Source organism: Heterocephalus glaber, unplaced genomic scaffold, assembly GCF_053883595.1.
Source record: "Heterocephalus glaber isolate CG9 unplaced genomic scaffold, H.glaber_assembly_v1.0 deba00001572, whole genome shotgun sequence".
In the NCBI taxonomy this organism is placed as follows: Eukaryota; Metazoa; Chordata; class Mammalia; order Rodentia; family Bathyergidae; genus Heterocephalus; species Heterocephalus glaber.
In genome coordinates, this window is record NW_028258357.1 from 8,103,634 (window position 1) to 8,108,631 (window position 4,998).

The window sequence follows — 4,998 nt, forward strand, 5'->3', positions numbered from 1 at the left end:
GGGTTTACCAAAGTGACCAGGAGCAGCAGGAAAAATCCTCGATTTTTCGATCACAAACAACATGCAGATGTTCCTAGCCATAGCAATCTGAAGCAGATAGAGATCTTAGGCCACACAGAGGTGAAAAGAGCACAAGCCTTGGATATAAAAAGACCAGGGCCAAGGGGTAAGGAGGGCAAGTCACCATATGGTCACTTACTGGTTTTATTACCTTAGCAAAATTACTTAACCTCTCTGAGACTCAGTTTAATCTTCTGTAAACATGGAAAGTAATGAAAGCAAATTGGCAGGGTTTGTATTGGTAAGCAAGAAGCACAGAACCTGGTACGTGTTATGTTTGAAATAAATATTAATTATTTTGTTATTATTCTAATCATGATATAAAGTTTCTGTATAGCAAAAAGGCCACAGACCTAAGTGCTTCCTTATATGTAGATAATTTTTCTCTTTTAAGATTACTCCACATCTACCATCTAAATTCTCTTTCTAAAATTAACTCTGGGATCTGGAGACTAGAATAATAGAAACCTCACATGACATTTTTCCAGGAGCAAGCTACTGAAAAACTGCTAAACATAGCACATGCAAAGAAGGGAGAAATGGGAAATTATGGACATATAGGAATATTGTGGTTATAAAAATCTAAAGGAATATAAAATTTGAATGATAGAACTTCCTATAAAGCTTAATAAATACATATTTGAAAAAGAAATATTTTTGAAAATCATTAGAAATAATATTCAATAATCATTTGCTTCAAAAAGGAATATTTTTGAAATGGTGGATTTGAAAAGTTCCCCACATTTTGGCCTGCGACTTCCAATTATACAGGAATTTCACTATCAGTCCTGACACCGGAGATGTGTCATTGTCTAAACAATCATTTCCATTTCACAGAATCCCAAGACTGTTTTTCTAACAATTGAGCCATAACAGTACTGTTCCCATGGTTACCAAGGGTTCTAATTTCAGTTCCTCAATATGCATTTTATCATGTAAGATTGTACAATGCTTCAGAATAGGCCAGCCTTACTTCCACATGCTCTTCTTCCTATTATTTTTCTTCCAGTTTCTCACACCCAGTCCCCACTGAAACTTCCTGTTTTTCTCACTTTTAACTTAAAGTTTATATGCCCAAACTCTATCATGATCACATTTCTAAATAATAAATTCAGGGCAGAGAAGCAAACTTAAGGGGCAGATGTTGAGCCGAGATTAGAATTGGATCCTCATCACTGTCCATGGCTTTAAATTTAGTCCCAGAATCATGGTGATAAGAGCAACATGAATCCTAGACTTTGGGGCCGTCAGATTTAGTGATGCCATTTTATCTTAATTTTGATTGCTTAATAACAAAGAAATTTGCATGCTCACTGCAGTGGAAAATGTTTTCTGAAAACACTGGGATCTTGCACCAGAGTCTATGGGATGAGCTTCGGAGGAGTAAGTTTTGGAAATTCCATGTGTGTGTGTATAAATGTGATTCCATGTGGCGGAGGGAATTCACTTTCATGGGAAGGAAGCCCACAGCCTTGATTGTTCTCAGACACATCTGTACACCATAGATGGTCTAAGCAAATGCTTCTCTTGGGTAAATATGTGATTTAGGGAATATCTTAGGTGAGTCAAGTTGCTAATAAAAATAGCTTTGGTAGCATTAGTATTCTATCCTCAGTCATTGGTGGTGAAATTAAAATTTGGCATACAGTTTTTGGAAAATCAATATAGAAATGTGTAACAGGACTCATAAAGATGTTCTTCCTTTTGGATCCAATCACTGCACTGCAAGGAATGTATTTTTAGGAACAAAGAAGAGCCAAAAAGTAAAGAGTTGTTCATTTTGATAGTATAAATAATAGGGGAAAATTAGAACCCAGTATTACTGAGTGAATTAGCAAGGAAAGTGAGGTCAACAAAAGGAAACATTGTAAGGCCAGCACTACAAATATTCTTTAAAAAATGTAAAATATTTGTGATGAAATATTAAATTGCAAAGGAAATATGAGTATGTGTAATATAAATGAATCTATGGCAAAACTGGTAAATATTTGAAAATAACTTGCAAGATAATACTAAAATCATATTATTATTTGTTTTTAAATCCTCCCAAATTTTAATATCTTCTTAAATAAATGTTGAATAAAAAATAAAAGAGATTTCTGTTAAACATTGGAATTTGAACATATGTTTTAATCTTCATTTCCTTCCCACACTCCACTAAAATGACACTAGAGATGTGAAAAAGACACAAATCTACAAGGAGTATGGGAAGAGAGAACTTCATGACAGCATAACATTTTTAGAATCTATAAAGCCAAAAATGATGATGACGAACTTAAAATGGGGAAAACTAAACACACCAGCAATAGCGTGAGATAAGAAATAAGCTTATTGGTAAGAAAATTGAAGACATCTTTTACATCTGAAGGAAGTGGTAAGGATTATGCTGAAACAGATATATATTTGAAAGCAACTTCTGAGTCCAAAGGCAAGAACTGTTTTACCCAGATCTGCATATGCTCACCTGCTCAGAGAACTTTCCCTTCCCCTGCCAAACATCCTCTTCCCCTTCTCTTTGGAGAGATTCAAGCAGAGGTTCCTTGTATTATGAACAATGAAGCCAGAAAGGACTTACTGAAAATAAAACATTTAAATGATGGTTGACATATAAATAATAGATCTTCTCTTTCTCCACCAATAGTCAGGTTAGACCCTTTGGTAGAAAATCTTCAGATGACCATTCTACAAGAAAAAAAATTTAGAAACTAATGGTAGCAAAATATCCAATCCAAGCATGGCAGAATAAAGCTCATCAGAGTTCTCAGTCTTTTAGAATATCAAACTTAAGCATGAGGAAACACTCAGAGAGCACAAGACATTTGAGAAAGACCTTTACTATCAAAAACAGCAACCAAAATAAACACACAGTGGAAGAAACTGGGAGGGATGTGACACAGTAGAGACAGAAAAACTTTTATAAATAAATATCCCCAGAGAAGTAATGGAACAAACGAAAAGGTTTGTTGGGGTTTTTTTTGAAAAGGTATTATTTTTAACAGATCATTAACAATATAAGAAAGTGCTCTTGAAATTAAAAGTATGATATCAAAAGTTTAAAATACGATAGATTGGAGGACAAAGAAGAGATAGCCAGATGGTAAGTAAAACAAAAGACAAATAATTAGAAGACAACCACAGGTCACAATGCCTTGCATTTAGCCGATAGAAGTTCCAGACAAAAAGAATAGAAAAAAATGGGGCAAAATTTTGTCAAAGAAAAAAAAAATCTGAGAAAGCTAAGACCTGAGCTTCCAAGTGCCCAGCAACTTCTTAATACAAGGAAGAAAATCCAAACCAGATCACAAAATCATGAACTTCCAAAGTGCCACAAGAGCAAAAGTCTTAGATCTTCCCAAATCAGAAACAAAAATGGATCCTACACATGAAGCCAAGAATCAAAATGACATCCTACTTGACAATTCTAGTGGTAGAATAATGTTTTTTGTTGTTGTTGTTGTTTTGTTTTTGTCTTTGTTTTTGGTACCGGGGATCAAACTCGGGTCCTTGCGCTTGTGAGGCAGGCGGCAGAACCACTGAGCTAAATCCCTGGTGGTAGAATAATGTTTTAAAAATCCTAAGAGAAAAATGGCTTTCGATATTGAACTCTATACCCGAATTATCCATCAAGATCAGAACAGACCAAAAATGTTTCAGACATGGAAGATCTCAAAAAAGAAAAAAAAGAAGTACCTCCTATAATCCCTTTCTCTGGAACTGATGGTGATGGTAAACCAAGAAAGAGGAAGAAGAAAGGAGCAAGGAAACTGGGTCTCCAGTATAGGACAGCTGAAGGGGATTTCCACAATAGTGAGAAAAATACTAAAGAAACAGCAGTGCCGCTGGGCTAGAGAGCATCAAGTCCAATCTCCCAGAAAGGACCGCATCAGTGCTTTTGAATACATTTAAGAAACTATTAATGCATTTGAATGCATGAGAGGGGTTACAATTCTAGCAAGAAATTTGGGATTAAACTGGTCAAGAAACTAATAAGAGAAATAAAGCTAGACAGTGACTACTCCAAGAAAAACAAAATTTATGTAGAAAACAAAACCAAATCAAAGAACACTACAAAAAGTTTATCTGTGAACAGTCTATATAGTTATAAAAATATAAACCCTGAAGAGTAGTAAGCTTATATTTGGAAAATGAAAAAAAGAGAAATATTCCAATGGGGAGGAAGATAAGCCATATATATAATATAACTAAACCCTTGGCTTCAGAGTAAGAAATTAATTGATCTTATCTAAAACTGAAAAAAAAAAATTGGTGTGACTGTCCTGTTTAGAAATATGTAAGCAAATACTACAAGAAACAGGAGAATTTAAAGTAGAAATGAGTATTAAGGATAATGAAGAGTTGGGAAAGTGATTGCAATTTTTAAAAATCTTAACTGTTTTAAAACATAGATAATGAAAGCATAGAGAATGAAGCAAAATAAAGTCCAAAAATAAACAATTACAAAACAGACAAAATAGAATGAAAAAGTAAATACGAGAGAGCTTTCCTAGATTTTATTTTAAAAACATAAAAGTTAAATATTCCAGATGATACTCAAATCGTAATTTACATTAATGTCAACAGAGAAAACAGGAGGGGGGGAGGGGGGTAAGGGGGGAGAAAGAGAAAGAAGGAGAAAAGCTAAAATTATTATTTTAAAGAAAAAAAGACATAAAAAGAAATTCTCCAGGACAACATAAATATTCAGATAAAATGGTTAAACCAAGTGCCATTTTTCAAGTGAAAAATGAAAATGAAAAATACATGATTAAAGATAAAATTGTGAATCTTGAGAACACTAAACAGAAAGAATCCTGAAAGTTTCTAGAGAAAAACATAAAAAGGAACTAAGACTGGTATCATATTTCACATGAGCAGTTCTGAATCTGTATTCCTCTCTTTGTTATCTTTAGATTTGCTAGAATTTTTCCCTAAAATTGT